Consider the following 22,648-nt stretch of genomic DNA (forward strand, 5'->3'; position numbering starts at 1 on the left):
TTATTTTAAGGATATATATTGGTATGGCAGCCCCTGGGGTTTGGTGGCCCTGTGCAGGTGCACAGCTTGCACATGCCTAAGGCCACCCCTGCCGAGAGGTGGACTCCGATCGGAGGCCCTGGAAGCGGTATTGCTGGAGCGGTGCTTCGTACCTGCAGCCTGGGCGCCATGGATTGCCTGTTTTGTTACCAGATGAGACCTGCTGCTAGGGGCTGTGAGTGACGTGTTGCTAGATCCGCAATTGAGGTCCCGGGTCTGCTGTGGGCCCGAGGCAGCCTCCCAGAGAATTCGGGCGTGGCTGGGTCCTTGTAGCTGGAGCGTTGCGGTGCCTAGAGGTGAGCCTGCGCTGGGCCGAGTCGTCAGGCTGAGCAGTGTCGACTGGTGAGTGCCGGGGGCCCGCTTCCTCCTTTTATCGATGGGACTTGGAGGTCTGCCTTGGGGGGGAGCCTTTACCTCTGGGTGTTCCAGATAAATCTGAGGCAGTGGGCGCGCTGCTGCTGCCGGAACCCTTGACTGCCCTGAGGGATTTGCGTGAGCCGGCTGCATTGGCGGTGCATGGACGAATCCGGAATTTTGGGCACTCTTCCCCGGCCCGTCCCATTTGCTGGAGTGTAGAGCTGCTTGTTTTCCTCCCTGGGGGCCCTAGAGAAGCGTATTGGCAAAGGACACTGCACATGTGGACTGTTTCCATCGGCCCTGCCATTTTGCAGTGAGAACGTGTGGCCCTGTGAGCAGCATTAGCTGTGAGAGTCGTAGTAATCCACCATTCGGAGGCATATAGTTTGTATTTTTTCCTTCCCCCCTTCCTTGTTGATGGCATGTGTGACAGGGTGGGCTGCACACCCGAGGGTCCGGAAGCAATACAGGACTGGTGGTCCGCCGTGCCCCTCTCACCCAATTATGTTCCCTTGCAGCAGCAGTCTGAACCTCGCCAAAGCGCCGATTGGGATTCGGTCGAGCAACCCCCATGGAGCTGGGAAGAAGGAACGGATAGCGGCGCCTTTAACTGGGGATATCTACAGGTCGAGACTCCTCCCCTTTTGGATGACGTTGTACAGGATCCATCAAAAGAGGAGGAATCCCGGAAGACGGACGGCGACTCCCAGGAGGCGAGGAGCGGAGAGCGAAAGGAGAGGAGAGCGAGTCGAGGATCACCGGAGGATGAAGGAGACGAGGAGATGAGAGGCCTGATTGTCTGTGGCGATTACAGCAAGCCCGGAGGCCAATGACTCCACGAGTCGCCCGCCACGTTCCCACGGGAGGAGCGTGGCTACAACAGCCAAGACCCGCCTGTGAAGTAACAGGAAACACCCGGCTAGACTCTGGATCCCCTAAAAGTCTCCAGAATCGATCCCGCGGCTTTTGAACGAGAAAGACTCACCAGCCGCCAAAGAAGGGTCTTCATGAAAATAAAGCCTTCTTTGAAAAGCACACTTAAGGGCTCAGTGTCAGTTCCTCTTGTTCCACCTAGTGTCCCACGCTCCCCGCAACAGCATAATACGGGCTGCTCCGGCTGTGGTGCTGAGGTGACCAGGTGTGACTGGATCAATATAAGCGGCAAGCCCAATGCACTGCTATAGAGCTGCAGAGGTTGTGTCTCTAAATTGGCTTGTCGCACTGCATATCCTGGGAGAGACACTGAATTTCTACTCTGTGGATACCTGTTGGAGGTCTCGAATTTAGGGCAACCTTCAACAATTATTTGCACCTTTCACAACCGAAACGAAATGACTTGTGAGTCACTGAATTTCCCACGTCTAGGGGCTGTCGGTTGGCCTTATTTTCCCCAACTGGTTTACCCTGTTTTTTTCTAGGCTTTGTAGTGGGGGCCACATACACTGAACATAGCTACAGAGACATCTCTTCTAGTGCTGCACCCTTTCTGCAGAGCAGTACTCTGGGTACTGGAGGGGAGACGACTGGTGTGCCACATTTACAGAGGCCTATGGGTCGCCCAAAGGGAAAGCCGCAGGAGGCGGCTGCCACTAACCCTCAGAACATAGATGATAGGGACTCCAACATGAGTCTGCAATCAGTCAATACAGTCCCACCCTCTAATGACACGGGAGTCCCAGACAAATTGGATTTGATACTTAAGGTCCTGGATTCTAGGAAAGCCATGGAGCAGCAGATAGGCAGCCTCACCACCGGTTTCACCTTGTTAAAGGTGGATCATGTCAAATTAGCCACTACAGTGAAGGATCATAGTTCCACTCTGGCTGACCTAGTACACCAACATAAAGAACACACGAAACAACTTCAGGCTCTACAAAAGCAAGTCACAGGTCTAATGGACAGGGCAGAGGATGCAGAGGGCATAGCACGACGCAATAAGATCCACGGTATTTGCCTTCCAGAACGAAGTGAGGGGACGGAGGCAACGACTTACATGGAGCAGGGGTTCCACGCGTATGTGTCCCCCAAGGGCCTTTTGAACTTCTTTTATATTGAAAGGGTGCACCGCATCCCAACGGGAAAGCCGTGGGTCGGCGCACGCCACGATCCTTGATAGTCAGAGTCCTCAATTATAGGCAACGTGGCTTGCTGCTTCAGAAAGCGAGAGAGAAGCCGCAGATTCCGTTTGAGAACTGTCAGGTATCATTGTACCCTGATTACACCCAAATGGTACATCGTCGCCAATCTTCTGATCAGGTAGTAAAGAGGAAGTTGTGCACCATGAACCTCAAATATGCACTATTATTCCCTGCCGCTTGAAGATCATTTATGATAAAAAAACTATTTTTTCGAAAGTCCAGAAGATGTGCAGGAGTGGATCGAAGTCATGGATCCCGCGCAGCTCTCTGGTCAGTCCCTCCAGAAGCTACCCTGCAACCCTGGGAGTACGCATGATCGGCGCTCGCAACGTATAGCCGGAATAGCAGATGCGGCAGCATTCCCTGCCCCACGCAGGAACAGGTCCAGAGGGACAGGGACAGGGATACAACCACTATCTTAAAACCGAAAAATCAAAATGTAAAGCCCTAGAAAGGCAATGGCGCAAAGAATACAATCAAGAAAAAAAGATAATATATAACAAGGCCAGAAATGCGTACCACTCTTCCTGCATTAAGGCCCGTGCCCTATATGTGGCCAACACCATAAACAATGCTGCAAATAAAGCAAAAATATTATTCAACACAGTAAAGGACCTTGCAGCTGCTCAAACTATTGCTACGACTCGTCCCTTAAATATAAAACAATGTCAGGACCTTGCCTCCTTTTTTAATGAAAAAATAGAAAAAATCATCCTTAACATCAGCTCTATCTCCAATGGAAATGGCCCACAGGACGATGTCCCCGTGATACCGGACAAACTGAACACCGTAGAGAAATGGCCCCCTATAACCGTGGACTCCCTAAAATCCTCCTTGAAATCCATATCATCAGGTTCCCCTCGTGATCCACTACCCGTTAGTATCCTAAAACAGCTTGACACCACCACCCTGACTATTATAGCAGACACGCTAAACTCATCTCTCAAACTCTCCACAGTCCCTTCATGTTGGAAACACGCAATGGTAAACCCACTCTTGAAAAAACCCTCATCTGACCCCGCTATCCTGACAAACTACCGGCCAATTTCTCTTCTCCCAGCTTTTTCCAAGCTCATGGAAAGGCACATACATTCTGCTCTCACCCTCTTCGCCGAGGAAAACGACCTACTCCATCCCACACAATCGGGCTTCAGAGCAGGATACTCTACGGAGACCGCTCTGCTGGGTGTTAGGGAAAACATTAGGAAACTCCTGGATGAGGGACAAACGGTCGCACTCATTCTATTAGATTTGAGTGCGGCGTTTGATACCATCTCCCATAGTAAACTCCTGGCCACACTCGAGAGAAACGGTATCCGCAGTGATGCTCTGAAATGGATCAAGTCCTTCCTAACTGATAGGACCTTCCAGATCAAATCAAACCTTGCCTGCTCAGACACTTTCCACGCCCCACATGGAGTACCACAGGGCTCCATTCTGAGCCTGCTGTTTTTCAATCTGTATCTCAGACCCTTGGCTGACCTAGCGGACTGCGTAGGACTAACCCTCATGACCTACGCAGATGACTCCCAAATTATTTTTTCATTGTCAGATTCAAATCCCTCAGTTCCTTCTCTCCTCAAACATGGGCTCCAGAAAATCTTCAACTGGATGACCACCAACCAGTTGAAACTAAACAGTGATAAAACTGAGATCCTCCTGTTAGGAAAAAATAAAGAACTCTGGAACTCCTCTCACTGGCCCCCCGAGTTGGGAAATCTCCCCCACTCCAGCAACCCAGGTAAGAAACTTAGGAGTTACCATCGATAATGCCCTGTCAATGAAACTTTTTACAAAAAGGTGAGCAACCCAATATACCCTTGCGGGCTTGGGCAAGATTTGCAAGAGAAAAAATGGCCAGCAAGGGGTTTTGTTTTTCTAAGTTATTTACAGCACTATTAGGACTTGTCAAGGTTTAATCACAGTACCTAAACATGAATTCAATCGGTGGCTGTTAGATACAATTCAAATGAGACAGAAATCATAAGATGTTACCACACTAACATCCAGCTTTGGCAGAAGTGCTCAATGAAACAAGGAACCAGGGTTTATTGTCTAAAAGTTATTATTAAACTTCAAGGCAAAATATATAATTTTCTGTACAAAAACAATGAACAATCATAAAAAATAGGGTGCATACATGGATATAATGAGGATATTCAAGGTCTTGGTTGCTTTTCCTTGGACATATCCAGATTTAAGTCCAGACTGCTACGTCACAGTAGTTGGTTGGTTATAACTCAAAGTCAGAAGAAAATCAAAAGATGACTTGAGACAAACTAGGCAGAATTGGACTGAACAGGTTGACGTTTCGGTCTTGTTATGGTTACTCTTAAGACCATCATCAGGACTACAAAGTGGTATATACAATTGATGACCCTTTTTTACAATAGAGACGGTGTCAATAAAAGGATCTTGGTGGCACCGGTACTTGAAAATAATGACGATGAACTTAGGCACAGAAATGAATCAATAGCGCTTTGATCGTACCCTACGGACGTTCCGATGCTGACTTCTCTCTACTTCTAATCTGTTACAGCTGATCTTCAACTTAAAGTGGACTGACTGTCAGATCCCATCCACTGCTTCGCTTAATTCGTTGCAAGTGTACGCTTGGCGCTATTGATTCATTTCTGTGCCTAAGTTCATCGTCATTATTTTCAAGTACCGGTGCCACCAAGATCCTTTTATTGACACCGTCTCTATTGTAAAAAAGGGTCATCAATTGTATATACCACTTTGTAGTCCTGATGATGGTCTTAAGAGTAACCATAACAAGACCGAAACGTCGACCTGTTCAGTCCAATTCTGCCTAGTTTGTCTCAAGTCATCTTTTGATTTTCTTCTGACTTTGAGTTATAACCAACCAACTACTGTGACGTAGCAGTCTGGACTTAAATCTGGATATGTCCAAGGAAAAGCAACCAAGACCTTGAATATCCTCATTATATCCATGTATGCACCCTATTTTTTATGATTGTTCATTGTTTTTGTACAGAAAATTATATATTTTGCCTTGAAGTTTAATAATAACTTTTAGACAATAAACCCTGGTTCCTTGTTTCATTGAGCACTTCTGCCAAAGCTGGATGTTAGTGTGGTAACATCTTATGATTTCTGTCTCATTTGAATTGTATCTAACAGCCACCGATTGAATTCATGTTTAGGTACTGTGATTAAACCTTGACAAGTCCTAATAGTGCTGTAAATAACTTAGAAAAACAAAACCCCTTGCTGGCCATTTTTTCTCTGTCAATGAAACAGCAGGCAAATAAAGTTGTAGGCCTATGCTTCACCATAATAAAGTGGCTGAAAAAAATTATATGGATGCTACCCCCCACCACTCAAAAGTGCGTAGTCAACGCATTAATTACATCGCGTCTTGACTACGGCAACATCCTCTACCTGAGTTCAAACCAAGCAGTCATAAAACGACTTCAGCTAATCCAAAATTCAGCTGTAAGACTCCTGTGTAGAATACCAAAAACCGCAAGAGTGTCAAAACATCTGAATGATCTACATTGGCTCAGGGTACAAAACCGTATCAGCTTCAAAACTCTGAGCTACATGTTTAAGATCAAATCCAAAACTGCACCAACCTATCTGCACTCCCTACCTACCAGCAAGAAACCTGCACTCTCAAACTGCAGCAAATGTTGCTGTTCCCAGGTTTAGATTGCAAAGAATTGGTGGAAGATCTTTCTTGGTCAGAGGGCCTATCCTGTGGAACACACTTCCCTTACACATCCGGAAAGAATAAAACTACGCCAGCTTCCGAAAGAATATAAAAACTTGGCTCTTCCAGAAACAACTGTGCTAAAACCATGCTCATCATATACCTTTGTTTATCCATATGCCAACGGCGCCGGGAAACCCTTTTTGGGTAGCTGTGCGCCATACAAATGTAAAAAAATAAAAAATAAATAAAATATCAGAGACAAATCCTCCCGTCGAGATTCGGATTCCTCAGAACATAGCACAGTACGCTCCACCTCCACGAACAGTTTAACACTCTTTCCTACAGTGACGCCTCAAATGGTGGATGAACTATCGGGAATGTAGACATTTCCTCCTCTCTTCAATACTAGAAAGTGCTGTGGAGGGGGGCGGGGAAGGCACGTATACCCCAGGACACACATATCCTTTTGCTCTGTTTTTCTACAGACTGGCATATGGCAGGCTAATGAACTGTGACTCTAGTGTAAAATTTCACCCGTTGTGACAAATACCCTCAAATCAAAGATCTTTGGGGGTATCCAGCAGAGCGATAGAATGGATCCCCAGTGATTATTTAAAACATTTAGTGTATGACAAGAACTAAATCATATGTATATATATAAATATATATATATAAGTGAAATTTTACACTAGAGTCACAGTTCATTAGCCTGCCATATGCAGTTGTTTCCAGCTGTATGGTGCATTGCCATTATACATCCTACAGCCCTGAAGAAGTTGTGGGTTTACGCCCTGATGAAACATGTGTTGGCTAGGCACCTGAAACATACATAAACTACACGGAAAGTCAATCCGACTACTGTTATTGCTATGTACATAAGATACTTGCAGTATCAATACTGTTAATAAGGATCACGTGTGCACAGGCTACTTGTATAATTGTACCAAGGACTTTGGTCCATTTTTGGGGTTTTGGGTTATCCCCTTACCTGGAGCACCGTTCATTGTATGATTTTGCTTTACACACACGTTCACACTGGAGGCGCCAACGCATACCACATCACTACAAACCCTCTCCTGGTATTAATTGCTTGGGTTCATTACACAGTGTGCTACATTTAGCATGTGTAAATCAATACTGCTTTTTACACTGAAGATCAGTATCTGACTGGTCAACCATCATATTGGGGTCATTATGAGCATTTTGAGTTATGAGCCCTTGGATCTGCACTCACTTCCCCCTGAAGGGCCTTTGATTGCTCTGCCCACGCTACCACTGACAGTCAAGTCCTGGCAATGTAGTACTTGGACCGGTAATTCAGGTCTAATAATAGGTCTGGCCCTGGGACATCAGGCGTAAAATACATTCAAACTTGGATCAAATGGAGGAATTTGAAATTAGTAGAATCTTCGATTCCAAAAGAATTAGAGACAAGGTGTATTATCTGAATGATTGGAAGGGTTACAGCCCTATAGAAAGATCTTGGCAGCTGCAGGGAAATCTAAATGTGACCAGGCCTGTAAACAACTTTCATCAAAAGTATCGAAATAGGCCTCGGCCGATGATCCACCTTTGAGGTGTGTGCAGCCAGGAAACCAAGAACAACAATCAATAAGAATATTTGCAAAGGCCAATGGGCTCTATTAGTGGGTAATCAGTGTAGGGCTTGGCATTTAAGTTGGCGAGCTGGCAGTATAGTGTTTAGGAAACGTCAATCTAGAACCTTGGATTTAGTTTGGATTTGGAATTTTGCTGAAGAACACTGCACTTAAAAAACAGCAACTGGAGAGTAAGCTGTGGAAAATTAAGGCTCTAGAGTTCGTTTAGTTTAGTGTAGAAATAATTAGTTTAATAAAGCTTCAGAGACCCTCAACACCTCTTTTAAGGAGCCTTTCTGGGCTTTTAGTGTCTTGCACCAGTATTTTACCATGGTGCTCATACATTCGTATTTTTGTTGCACTAAGCCACACTCAAGGCTGATAAGGCCATTATTGGGTATATTTAGGGAGACCAAAAAGCCTTTTGTGGCACTGGTATTGAGCTTTTTCCATTATCTATTCCATATTCCCTGGGATTGCTTGTGATGCGTACCCAGCTACTGCCAGCAGTTTAGATTTTGTCACTTTCCTTATTGGTATTGTGGTTGGGCTGCGTAGCTTGCCTTGTAATTTGCACAGTACGTAGCTAGTGGCTTATATTTTGGCTATTGTCTTTGACTGGTGCGTGGGGTTGCCTTTCCCTTGTCGTTTAGCCATGCTCCTAAATAATGGTATGCTCTTCTCGTGGCTGTATTCTTATTGCCAAACCTCGATTTTAAAAGAACATTTTCAGGGGGTGTCCAAAGACCACCACTTTAGTTTTACTAAGGTTTTCCACGAGTTCAGTTCCCTCATTAAAGATGTTCAGTGCGTTCAAGCCTCTTTGCAAACCAACTCTGGTGTGATCGAAGATCACCAGGTCGTCTGCATACAGTAGCACGTGTAATCCTTGCGATCCAATTTCCGGGGTTAGCAAGGCTGCGCCGTGAATGGCTTTCCCCAGATCAGCAGTATACAAATTGAAGAGAGTTGGCACTAAGATGCAGCCATGTTTTAGGGCACAATCGGTTGACAGTTTGCATGTAACTGTGTCCCCTGCCAGTTTGATTCTCATCCAGGTGTTGCTATACAATGACAATATTGCCTTAAGGAAGTTACCGGGAATCTTCCAGCTGTTCAGTTTGTTCCATAGCTTTCTTCGATTTACTCTGTCAAAAGCTGCTGAATAGTTGACAAAGCATGCAAATGCTGGCAAGTTGTTTCTAGTATTTGCATCCTGTGCCAGAATGGATAGTGCCATTATGTTGTCTATTGTCGAGCAGCCTTTTCGGAATCCGGTTTGGTAGAAATGTAACATTCCATTGTCCTCAGTCCAGGCAGTTAGCTCCTGTAGCTAGGTGCTGGCCTACGCTTTGCCTTCGATGTCTAGCAAGGTAATGAGTCTAGTTATTTGGGGTAAATTTTTTCACCATACTTATAAATTGGTTGCAGTATAGAGCCTCGCCAAGTGTCTGCTATGTCCCATTTTATTTATTTATTTATTTATTTGTCATTTGTTCAGTGCCTGAATCACCCCAAATGGGGTATCTCCGCGCTTGGACAGTGCTAAGAGGGGGGGTAGTAGACAGTGGAGGAGTGGTCCATGATTAGAACAAAAAGATATTTAGTTTTTTCCTGAAAATCAAATAGTTAGGGGAAGAACGGATGTCCAGGGGAAGATCATTCCAGAATTTGGGGGCAAGATAGGAAAAGGATCTGCCTCCCATTCTGGTTTGTTTAATACGGGGATCACAAGAAGACCTTTCCCTTCCGAACGAAGAGTACGCGAGGGAGTGTATTTGGACAGTTTTTTGGCAAGATAAGCTGGTCCCAGTTGGTTTAGACTTTTGAATACTATGCAGCAGATTTTAAAGTGTATTCTTTTGTGAATGGGAAGCCAATGAAGTTTGCGTAGAAGAGGAAGAGAAGGGGTACGATACGGAGAACTCGTAACAAGGCGGGCCGCCGTGTTTTGAACAACCTGCAGGCTCTGAATAGCAGATCCTTTTGCGGAGATCAGCAAAGCATTGCTGAAGTCTAGGCGGCTAAGAACCAGTGCATGAATCAGGGTCTTACGTGTGGAAGAAGGGAGAAAATGGAAAAATTTGTGCAGTAGGCTAGGAGCGTGAAAGCATGCTCGTATAGTAGCGCTTATGTGTTCATCCATATTCAAGTTGTTATTTAGGAGAACCCCAAGGTTTTTGACTACTGGCGTGTGGGGGCTACACCAAGTTCTTCGGGCCACCACCTGGGGGCCCAACAGTACGTGGCATCTTTGAAGAGCATGATTTCCGTTTTACCTGTATTGAGCTGCAAAAAATTGCAGCTCGGGGGCGCTAGAGGGCGCGCTTGCGGAATGGCTGCCTAGACCTGCAGCTCCCGCTCCTTGGATATTGATCCTGCATCGATCTGCTGCCACGGGGACCGTGTGACCCCCAGAAACCCGGTCCCCGCATCACGAGAGCGCTTCCTACACTCGACCGCAGTTTGGAGCGGCTGGGAGGCTTGGAGCCGGAGATACGGGCTCCTGAAGATTCCCCGACATCAGCCCTGGAGCGCACTGGGGAGAGACCCCGGCCACCACAGCTACGCGACCCCGGAGACCACCACGAGGCCACAGGGCCGCACGGACATTTTGCCTGCTCGCTCCCCCGGGTCGGGCCACGGTGCGGGCTGAGAGAGAGAGCGGCGTCTCTCCTCCTGCGCTCGAATTCATCCTGAGCGCAGCCTTGCCGATCTGCTACACGACCTGCCTCCAACGAGCCGTAAGGTGCCCGGCCGGCGGCCGTGCCTGTCCCCGGAGCCGCGGCGGACCCGGAGCTGTGTGCGTTACCTGCCGGTCCCGGCTGCAGAGGTGAGACAGCGGAGCTGCTGGGACGGAATGAAGCCCCCAGTCTGCAGATAGCGATCCTGGCTCACGAACTGCCATAGATCCTGCGGCCACTGGCAGCGGGGACAACAGCAATAAGGGGGCCTGACTGCCCTTCCCCCACAGGGCTACCTGGTGCGTTGCGTTGCACGTGGTGACGGCTGGCGAAGGGGATTTGGCCTGAAGACTTGGCGCACAGACTGGCGCTTCGGCGCCCACGCTACCTGGATGGTACCTAGGGCTACTGCTGAATGAGCGGCGGACGTCTGCTGCCATAGACCAATTGCTGGCCGCGTGGCGCTGCCTGTGTCACTGCGCGCACTCTGCATCGCTGAAGGGCTCCAACCTCTGAGTCACCCCTGCTACACAACCGGTTGCTGACCGCCCGCTTGGCCACTACTATCCTCGTTATTCTATCTGGACCCTCACTTGTTTGGAGATATCATCATGGGGCGCCCGGACGCTCGCCAGCCCAAACTAAGCTTCGATAGCACTCGCAAGGGCCACACATCGACGCAGACGCGCCAGGGTCCCGGTGAGCCATCCCCGCAGCCTGCCCAGCCTGATGCCCCTGCTGCGGATATCGCCAGCCTTCTACAGGAAATGCGACAGGGCTTCGCTACCGTGGTAGAGAAAGTGGATGGAGTCACGGCCCGGCTGGACGCCCTGGTCCACAAAGTGGATTGCCATGAGGAACGCCTTACGACTGCGGAGCAAAGGATCTCCGACAACACCGACGCCGCCGCGACCCACGCAACACAATTAGCGAGAATGGATAACCTCCTCCGTGTCATTGCGGCGAAGAATGAGGATTTAGAAGCGCGCAGCCGCCGCAATAACATTCGCATTACCAATGTGCCGGAATCCACTGCCACAGGCAGAATGGAACTCTATGTGGAGAAATTGCTCAAGGGCTCAATTGGGGAGGACGCCTTCTCCTCGCAATTCATAGTGGAGAGGGCTCACCGATCACTGGCACCCATGCCCCAGCCTGGCCTACCACCGAGACCCATAATCGCTCGACTTCTGAATTACCGGGACCGCGACACGGCTCTTCGAGCGGCCCGGACACAGAGATCGCTGAGGTATGAAGGCATCACCTTCTCCATTTATCCTGATTTTACACCAATGGTTCAGGATGAAAGGCGCAAATTCCTGCCAATAAAAAAGAAACTGCGTGAAGCCCAGATAGACTATGCACTTTTATATCCGGCGAAGCTGAGGGTTACTCATCAGGGCAAACAACGCTTCTTCACCAACCCGCAGAAAGCCGAAGATTACTTTAAATCCATCTGAAGGGCACGCAGAGGCGACCAGGCACCTGAGGACGACCCGGAGATCGACGACCTGCCTCCTGAACGCCAGGAAGATTAACTGCCTTCATGACCTTCGATATTTGGCAAGAACGTAATTATCTACTGGTCGGTGCTGACTCACCTTTTGGTGGTTAGGCAGAATCATGTGGATCGGACTTACTGGACATCGCACCCCCTGTGGTAACGTATACCAAGGACCGCTCTCTTGGCCCTAGCCTCCACCGAGGGCGGTACAGACTGGAGCTATGGGCCAGATAGTGGCAGCGTGCACCTTTAGATGTTCCCTAATTGGGTGTTCCCCACTGAACAATTGTATGTTTGGTTTTTTGTCACTCTGAAGTTGGGGGGGAGGGGTGTGAGGGAGGGGTGTTCTTGGGGATTCCATGGCTACTGGCATGTTTGGGATGCTGGGGTGGGTGGGGGGGGTTCTGACGTTATGAGGTTACTATTGCATAGCCGGTGTTTGCATATACTGATGTGGTGTGAGGCCTGGCGCTACTGTTGCGGCTGTGATTCCATGCTTTGGCCCGCTTGGCCGCCTTCTTCTTTAATGTCAAAGTGCTTATGGCTGCGGTGAACTCGACTGCACGATTAACATGTCTCTCATGGAATGTTCGGGGGTTGAACGATGCTCGGAAGTGCAGGAATGTGATCGCCTACTTGACTAGACACCATGTACAAATAGCTCTACTACAAGAGACACACTTGCCCGCGCGCAGAGACGCCCCGTTTGGACAGAAATGGGCGGGTACTCGCGCTTTTTCTTCCTATTCGTCTTACGCTAGAGGGGTGGCGATACTAGTTGCCCGAGGTGTACCTTTCTTTCACATGGGAGAAGTGGCGGACAGGGAGGGGAGATATGTTTTGTTGTGGGGGAGAATGGGGCATGACGTTTATTTGTTTGTCTCAATGTACGCACCGAATGTTGACTCACCTGGTTTCTTTTCCACACTGTGGGGCAAGATTGTGTCCATCGGGGCAAGACACGTCATCTGGGGAGGTGATTTTAATCTGGCCTTGGTACCCTCCCTGGATAGGGCGGATGGTGTTCATTCTTACAAGCCCCGAGCTCGGGAGGTTTTGGAGGGGGTAATGGAGGAGGGTGGACTATTTGACGCCTGGCGACAGCTACATCCCCACGGGCGGGAGGGCACGCACTTTACGCATCACACCGGAACCTGGGCGCGCTTGGATTACTTTTTGGTAGATCGGGATGTCACTGGGGAGCTGTTGGAGGCCGATCATCTGCCCAGGACCTATTCAGATCACAGCCCTGTTAGATTACGGTTCCGGACTCCTGGGTGGGATAGTCCAAGGCCGCAATGGAGGTTGAGCCCCAATACGCTCCTTGATGAGCTCTTTCGCACGGAATTGGGCGAGGAGATCAGGGACTTCTTTCCTAGAAACAAAGGCTCAGTGGACTCAGTGGAACACATATGGGAGGCCTTCAAAGTCACTATTCGGGGATTCTGCATCTCTAAGAGCCATGGGGTCCTGCGGGATATTCTGCGTACCATAACCACATTGGAAAAAGAGTTGCATGCACTAGAGCTCCAAATGGTGACGAGCGATGACCCACTCCTGCGGGTAACCTTTCGGGACACACTTTCCAAATATGAGGAGGAGACTGCAAGAGAGGCGAAATACCGGGGCAAACACTGGGTGGCCCGGAAATACTGCGAGGGGGATAGGCCTGGTAAAGTGCTAGCCTCACTCACGCGCGCGCCACGTGCACACAACACAATATTACAACTTATCGATGAGGATGGCACTGTCACTAGAGAGTCGGATGGGATACTGACTGCATTCACAACACACTACGTGACACTTTATACCTCAAAGGCAGAAGCTGATGCTCCATACGCTGACTATATGAACGACGTGGCGCTATGCTGGCTTAGCGACGGTGACAGGGAGTTCCTAGCGGCTCCCTTTGAGCTCGAGGAAGTTCGCGAAGCCATTATGTCCCTACAGAATGGGAAGGCCCCGGGGCTCGATGGCATCCCAGCCGAATTTTACAAAGCTTATATTGATGTTATGGCACCCGTACTTAACGAAGTCTTCACCGAATCGTTAGCTGATGGTAGACTACCTCGATCCATGCGTGAAGTGGTTATCACTTCCCTTCTGAAACCTGGCAAGGCCCCTACTTCCTGTGACTCTTACCGCCCACTCTCCCTTTTAAATTGTGATGTGAAGATCCTTGCTAAGGTTCTCGCCACAAGACTATCACTGCTGATGACTAGAATCGTCCTGCCCGACCAGTCTGGCTTCGTGGCAGGCAGATCCACCTCCCATAATCTGCGCACCCTGTTTTCTCTGCTACGCTCTGTCCACCCTGATGTCCCAGTGGCGGCTGTGTTCCTTGACGCCACCAAGGCGTTCGACTCCGTCGAGTGGCCTTACCTCTTCTCGGTTCTGGGCCGCATGGGGTTCCCTAAACTGTTCTTGGCCTGGGTACGCCTCCTATACACGGATCCCACGGCGAAAGTACTAATCAATGGGAAGCTATCGCCACCTATCAGTCTTACTAGAGGCACTCGCCAGGGATGCCCGCTCTCACCCCTGTTGTTTGCAATCGCGGTCGAACCATTAGCGTGCCGCCTCCGCCAATTGCACCGGGCGGGAGCGATTCAATGCCTGCAGCGGCAAATTGATGTGTCCCTCTATGCGGATGACATCACACTATATGTCAAATTCCCGGAACTACACCTCAACCCCCTGCTCCGCGAATTCGTCCTGTTCGGGGGGCTATCAGGCGTTCATATTAACTGGGCCAAGTCACAATTTTTTCCCCTAACTGATGCGGTGGCTGATTTCCCGTTAGATTATCCGTTGGTGTGGTGCAAAGACGATCTTCGTTATTTGGGGATCCGCATCGCACGGGACAAAGATGAGACGCTTCGCTCCAATTATGGAGTGGCAATAACCAAACTGGCCGCTTCTGTCGACAGGTGGATCACGATGCCACTCTCCATGGCTGGCAGAGCCTCCCTTATTAAAATGGTGGTATTACCCCGTTTTTTGTACTTTTTCCTAAACATCCCATATTATCCGGGGGCCTTCTTCTTCAGGACACTTCGCGCCGAATTACGCAGACTTTTTTGGGGGGGCAAATCTCCCCGGCTAAAGTGGTCCACGTTGACCCTTCCTTACGACCAGGGTGGCTTCGACATCCCAGATTTCGAGACATACTACCTGTGCGCGCAAGCGCATTTTGCCTACCATTGGATGGCTCCCACCCCCTTCATGCCTCACGTAGCAGTGGAGGATTGGATAGCACACCCACTCCCGTTGAACGGTCTGATGCATTGTCCCGAGACTTCCATCCCTACAGCGAACACCTCGGTCTCCTGCACCCTGGACGCGTGGCGGCGAATCGCCCAGCGACTCCTCTGCGCGATGCCCTACTCTCCTAAGCTTCCTCTGACCTACCACCCAAACCTTACCTTACTGTCGGAAATTGGGTTTCGCCAGCTCTGTAACAAACTGCACATTTCCTCTTGGGGTGACTTGTTCCACAACGGAACGTTCAAAACGACGGACCTCTTCTTCCAATCGCATGCCCACTCGCCCCTCGAGCTGTTTTACTATATTCGATTGCGCGCAGGGATGCGAGACATCCTTCCGGGATACCCTACTGAACCTGTGCCCTTGCCACCGCTACACCATCTCCTAGAATCTCCAGATGGGGCCCATCTGGTCTCTGGGCTCTACCGCCAATGTCGAGGAGCTGCCCCCCTATCGGTCTCTGCTGCCAGATTGCGCTGGTCAAGGGAACTGGACACAGAGATCTTGGATGATCAGTGGCAATACTGCTGCGCATTGACTTCCCGCATCTCTGCCAGTTGCAGATTGAAAATAATACACTATAAATACTTGCAGAGGGTCTACTACACCCCGGCCCGGAAACACAGATTCGGGCTGGCCGATAATGACCGCTGTGAACGCTGCCGCGCAGAACACGCTGACTTTCTCCACTTAGCATGGTCCTGCCCCCAAATTGCTGACTACTGGCGACAAGTCATCGCGGCCGTTGTGCAGATGGTGGATGAGGAGATCCCCGCGGACCCCTTGGTGGCCATCCTTGGATACACGAAGCACATATCCAAGGGAAGCAGAAAATTCGTCGATATAGCATTCCTCCTAGCCAAGCGTCGTGTCGCCTGCCGCTGGAGCAGAGGCAGGGCGCCTAAGTTCAAGGATTGGCTAACTGACTTAACTTATTGCCAGGATCAGCATAACACTTTTTCGGAATTATTGCCTCTCACGAGCAGACCTAGGAATATCTGGGACCCACTGGTACACTACCTGCTCCAGCGCGCGGATGAAGACACAACGTCAGACGATGGGCCCACTACCTCCCAATCCCATTAGCACTATTGTTCGCCTTATTGCTACCCGGCGATACATGACACACGCTGATTTCCTCCATCTATGGGTTCCCTATGCCCCTGCAGTCTCCCCGTAGAAGACATGGCACTGGTCACCACGGTACACCCCCCCTCGCCTCCCCCCTCCTATGACCGACCTCCCCTTCCGACGCGCCACCGGACGTCCCCCCCCTCCTCTGGAGGGTGCTATCCTACATACCACTAACAGCTTTGCACTTTCGCCCCATGGACAGCCGGCGCCTTAGGTCATTGACTTCTGGACATTTACCGCCCTACTCACCAGCGCCTGGCGACACCACCACACTACACCACTGTCATACATTGTAATCGCACTGCAATGCATCACTTCACACACGTAACCTTGTTGAAAAGTTGGGGTTTTTTCTTTTTTCTTTTTCTTGTTCTACTCGTTACAAAACATTAGGAGCGAGATTCTCATCCTGCTCACACAAAACCTGTTTGGCTGCAGTACATCCTTCCTTGGCCTGCCCCGCCGGACAGCGCTGTACGAAGCCTTTTCCTTGTAACGTGCCGCCGGGCCCCCGGGATGCCGGCTCCAAGGCTGTGTAATGTTGCTCCACTATCGCTGCCGGCCTCCGGGTTCAAAAAAAAAAATTGCAGCTCATCCAGGAAGAGATTGCCTTCATTCCCTTTGCAAATATATCTTGGATATTAGGGTTATTTTTATCAAAAGACAAAAGAAGTTGCGTATCATCTGCGTAGGAGATTGGGTTAAACCCCATGTTCCTAAGTAGTGACGCTAGGGGGGCGATGTACACATTAAATAGGGTCGGCTGAGACTGGAGCCCTGAGGAACCTCTTTAGTTACCGCTGTGGTGTTAGATTTAAAGGGTCCAAGATTAACTGTTTGAGTTCTGTCTTTGAGGGCGTCCTTCAGCCATTCAAGGGCGATACCCCGAATGCCGATAAGAATCTGCATTCTGTAAACAGAGTGGATAGGGTCTCTGCCCAGGTTTTGATGTCCAGTTTGAACAGACCGCCCGGCAAGCCATTCAGGACTGGGACCCCTTCCTTTTTAAAATCTTTTTATGACCTTTGTGATCTCTTTTGGTTTTTGTACTGTACCATTCTCATATGTCGGGCCCTCTTCCTCCGCGGCCGCGCCTTCTGGCCATGGGGACCTCCTACTACTGTGACAACCAGATTTAATCATATAGATTTCTGCCTTATGTGCCAGCCAGGCTTCTGCCGTCACTGAGTTTCGCCAGTTAGTTTTTTTCATTTTCCATCTTAGCTATATATTCCCAGAATTACTTCTGTTTGTCGTTTTTGCACAGATCAAATATTTCAATCCATTCCCTCTCAATCATCAGGCATCTTTGTTTACATATTTTGTGATTCTGAGGAGCTTCTTTGTAAGCGCTCTCTGCCACAGAGGTCCCAGTGTTTTGGTATTCGCGTTTAGCATGTCTGAGAATGCGGATACTGACCTTCACGCTTCTGTTGTATTTCCAGTTTCCAGCTGGGTTCCCAGCGGTCTTGTGTGCTATCTTCCTGGTCCTACCTAAAATGATAGCACACATGCTGCTGTCCATTTGCCCAGTTCTGGATAGATGCAGTGGGTGGCACGCAGATTCCTGCGCGTCTTGGTCCCTGATTCCAAGTCTCCAACTTTGCTGTGGTAAATTGGGGAGAGAAGTTGGCCTAACGGCTAGGGCGGTCAACCTCCAAACTGGGGAACCAGGTCCGAGTCTCGGCAATGATGCTGAACTTCCTGTGATTCTGGGCAAATCACTTAATCTCCCTATACTTAACAAAAATTAATGTGTCCTCATGTAACACAACTGCTGCTATGATACCTTTGGGTCAAGTTTGCGTTATATAAAACTCCGTAAATAAATAAATAAAACTGGTTCCATCTGATCCTCTTTAGTAATTTATACTCCTCCACTTCTCATGTACGACTTATGGTCTCCATTACTTCTCTATGTTCGCATTGAAGATTGAACTCTGTGATGAGAATTGCATAGTCACTTGTTTCATGTTGGTGTATCCAGAAGCCTAAGATCCTATGCTTCTTGCTTTTCCTGATGAAAGTATAATCAATTATTGTTTGATTGTTGAAGGTAAGAAGGTTTGATTCCTTGGGTCTCTGTCGCTTGGTCCATTCCTGAACTGAGATTAGATCAAAGGTGCTTAGGAACTTGTTGAGTGCTCTTTCTGCGGGCATTCCATTTCTGTTGTCGGGCTCAGATGGTGAAGAATGAAATTTCCTGTGATGATCAAGTCCATAGGGGCGTATTCACATACAATTCCTCTCAATTGGCGATAGTCTGTTTGTTAGTTTCCAACTTCGAGGCGCTATTGAGATATACGTTATTTTGTTCCTTTCTGGATTTGCCCTTAAAAAGCCCATTTACCACGATACACTGTAGCAGATCCAGTGGTTTCCCAATCTCTTTAATGGAGACTTCTATTGCGTGTTTTATGTATATTGCAAGGCCACCAGAGGGCCTGCTGTGAAAGTGTAATTTTCTAGCTGGTATGTGTGTGCTTGCGAAGCCTTGTTAGTGTACTTCCGTGGTTGCCCAGGTTTCCTGGAGACAGAGAATATCACCCTCCTGCAAATTTCCATTGCCGATTTGCTGTTAGTATACTTGTGATTGCAGCCGCGTTCAATGTTATGAGCTTAAGGCTCTGTTTTTGTGCACTCGTTGGGGGTCCTTCGTTGTTTTGTAGCGTGATGTCTATTTTCACGCTTTTTTTGGTCTTTGGCCTAGGAGTAGTTATTTTGTCTGTCCTGCATTGTGGTGGCCTTGCTGGTCACCTTCCGGATCTGGGTCCTGAACCAACCTTTGTCTGCTGTGTTCCCCTCAATTACTTTTCTCTCAATTTGACCCTCTTTTTCGCTAAATTCTATGATGAAATTGGAATGGCTGAGTGAGCTATGGGAGGGGTGGGTCCCTAGTAGGAAGCTTTGTGTATTTGCGCCGTCTCTTTGTCGCTCGGGCCGCCAACCTCTTAAGTGTCCAGCATGTACTGGTATTTTTCTGCGACAGGCTCCTGGACCATAATGCCCCATTTTCTGAAGCTGGTCTTTTCTTGCAGGACCGAATGAGCATGGGCCATTGTCTTCCATATTGTTATCGTATTTTCCCTGGTGCTCCATTGCTTATGTGTATGCTAAGGAGGTCTTTTTTCGTTATATGTGCCAGCGAGGGGATATGTTGAAGCAATTTCAAGAGGGGCTCCTTCTGATATTTCTCATCCCTCGCCCTCTTGGCTACTTAATTACTTAGGAAGTTGAGAGGGGCCAGGGCAATGGGAGTCATTTACAGAATTAGAACCCAGCACCTGCCAGCTGCTTCTGCAGATTCAAAGTTAACTGACAAAGTAATGTCTAACGGACCGGCCCTGAGGCTGAGCTCCAGTGTGCACAGCCACATGCCATGCCCTGCAGGGCATGGCTATCTATCTGTGTGCATGGCTCAAGGCCATGTGCAGTGGGCATTAGCTGCCCTCAACAAGTTGGGCACAGAGCTTGGCCATCTGCCCAGCAACTTCTGCTGTGCACCGTAAAATGCAATGCGTAGCAGTGGTGGGCCACCTCATAGGGGTAGGCACATTGCCTCATGATAAACCAGGTCCAGCAGCCAACTGCTGCTGTGCACAACCAAAAGATTTGCATGAGAGCCAGAGTGAGTAGGTGAAAGAGATGCACGGGAGGAGAAAAGTTGAGTGAGAGAGTGTGTGAAAAGGAGGAAGTGATGGAGTAGGTGGTAGAGAGTGAAAGTCAGAGTGAGAAAGTGACTAAAAGAAGAGAATGGAGTAAGACACATTAGTAAGTGAAAAAGTGAGACTGGTGTGAGCAGTGAGGTTGACCAACTGCAGTAGATCGTGTGCCAGGTCTAGCTGCAGGCCAGGTTCTGTGAAGATCGCCATGATGAGGAATTTCGTCATGTTCCAAAATGTATTTTACTTACAAACGAAGGGCGTGGCAATGGGGGCAGCCTTTGCCCGGACCTGGCAATCCTGTTCATGGCCTTTTATGAAAAGACTTTTGTCATTTGTGATCACAACCCTTTTCGGCACCAAATACAACTTTGGGTGCGTTATATTGATGATGTGCTGGCAATCTGGAAGGGTAACGACAGCGAACTTGAACAATTTCATTCTTGGCTAAACCTACAATCTCCTGACATCCAATTTACGATGCAAGCCAGTAACAAGAAGATTGATTTCCTTGACATTACGCTAGTAGCAGAGGAAGGCACATTGTATACCACTCTATTTAGAAAGCCTGCGGAACTAAACTCATTGTTGCAGTATTCAAGCCACCACCCAGGTAGTCTTCGAGACAACTTGCCCTATGGTCAGTTCGTTCGTGTTCGAAGGAACTGCAGTAAGAAAGAAGATTACATGCTACAATCAGACATTATGATGGAACGTCTAATAGAGAGAGGCTACCCGAAACGGCTAATCAAGCGCTCTAGGAAGAGGGCATGGTTCTGTCACCGTGAAACACTCTTGGAACCTTCCGCACGTAATCGTCAATCAGAAGAACGCATGATCTGCGTAACTACCTTCTCAACGAAGAGCCATTCTATAAAAAAGACAATAAATAAACATTGGGGTCTTATTGCGAATGATTTGGAGATCACAAACGCACCCATGCATGCCTTCAAAAAGGCGAGGAATGTGAAAGACTATGTAGTCTCATCTTTCTTAGAATGCCCACCTGAACCAACTTTGGCCTCGTGCTGGAAACAACCACCTATAGTTGGACATTTTAGATGCGGGAACTGCAAAGCTTGCCCTTCAACCATCCAATCTAAGGACTTTGTTTTCAAAAACGATCGACATACACATAAAAGTCACACGAATTGCAACACTAAGAATGTGATCTACGACATAATCTGCCCATGTGATCTCATTTTCGTAGGCCAGACTCAGCAGCGTGTGAAAGCACGATTCCTCTCACATTGTAGCCGAATCAGATGTAAGGTACCTGGGGCACCCCTGGTTGAGCATTGCGCAAAACAAAACCATTTGCCCGAAACATTGAAATGGGTGGTTTTGGAACATGTCATACTAGGTCCAAGGGGTGGTGATCTATCCAGCATTCTAAATATCAGAGAGCTGAAGTGGATTCATATCTTCAACTCTGTAGTCGAGGGTCTAAATGAATCTGAAAACAGTTTTGTGCAACTAGCTAATCTTTGATTTCTATTTCCAGGATATTATGTTGGACAACTTGCAGTTACCCAATCATAAAACAGTATTACGTATCAGACCTATTTCTCTTAACAGAGCAATATGTTTCACAATCTATATGAATTGCCAGTAATATTGTTTTGCTTCTATCTTTACAATGACACTGTAAATAAACTGCTTGAGTTTACACTATCCTATGAGATAAGTGCACTCTACTCTCTTGACACGACATGCTTTGGTGATGACATACCTCAAAAATGTCTAGATGTATAACACTTTAGGAGCATAAAGCGTAATGTTTGTCTATTTTATTTTTTAATTTTAATTTTATTCTGTAAAAATTAATTTTCTGAACTAGAAATCGTAAGAGTCACACAATCCTATGAGATAAGTGCACTCTACCATTTGGACACGACATGTACGTGCTAAGAAAAATCTAAAAATGTCTAGATAGATAACATCGTATCAGTTGATTACTTATTGCTTGGATAAATGATATCTGTATAACAATACTACTCTGCCTTTAACAGGTAGGGTCTGGTGAACTTACCTCTCTTTGAGTGATGGAGCCAGTATCCTTCAACGGATCTATCTTTAATGGAGTCTTACACATTATTGCAACAAAAAGGGTCGATCCCTCGATGTACCCCTGTACATCCCCGAACGGGTTTGAATTAACTTTACATTTCTTGCATGATATGTAACCATAGCCTCCCAAAATAAGTACACCGCTATTATCCGTTTTGTAACATTTTCAATATCATACTCTGAATACATCCGGACTAATATGCTTCAAGTAGGGCGAGTCTTTTTTCCCTCTTCATGATCTGGACCTGATGCCCCACCCCCTTTAAACCAACCAGGAAGTAAACGGGTTGACGCGGTCGGTGGCAGAGCGTAGAGCACTTCGAACTTACCGGATAGATTCTGGCTGTTTTTCCACACGTCCAAGGTAAATAGTTCCTCTCGCCCTTTTTTGTTAACTATCTAGATAACGCGGTTTGATAATGATCCGCTTTATGAACCCACGGGTGCCTTACTGTTTTACAGGAGGCTGTGCAAACTACGTAAGATCCAGTCTTCCTCCAGATGACTTGCTACTTT

Source organism: Lissotriton vulgaris, chromosome 9 (assembly GCF_964263255.1).
Source record: "Lissotriton vulgaris chromosome 9, aLisVul1.2, whole genome shotgun sequence".
Classification (NCBI taxonomy): domain Eukaryota; kingdom Metazoa; phylum Chordata; class Amphibia; order Caudata; family Salamandridae; genus Lissotriton; species Lissotriton vulgaris.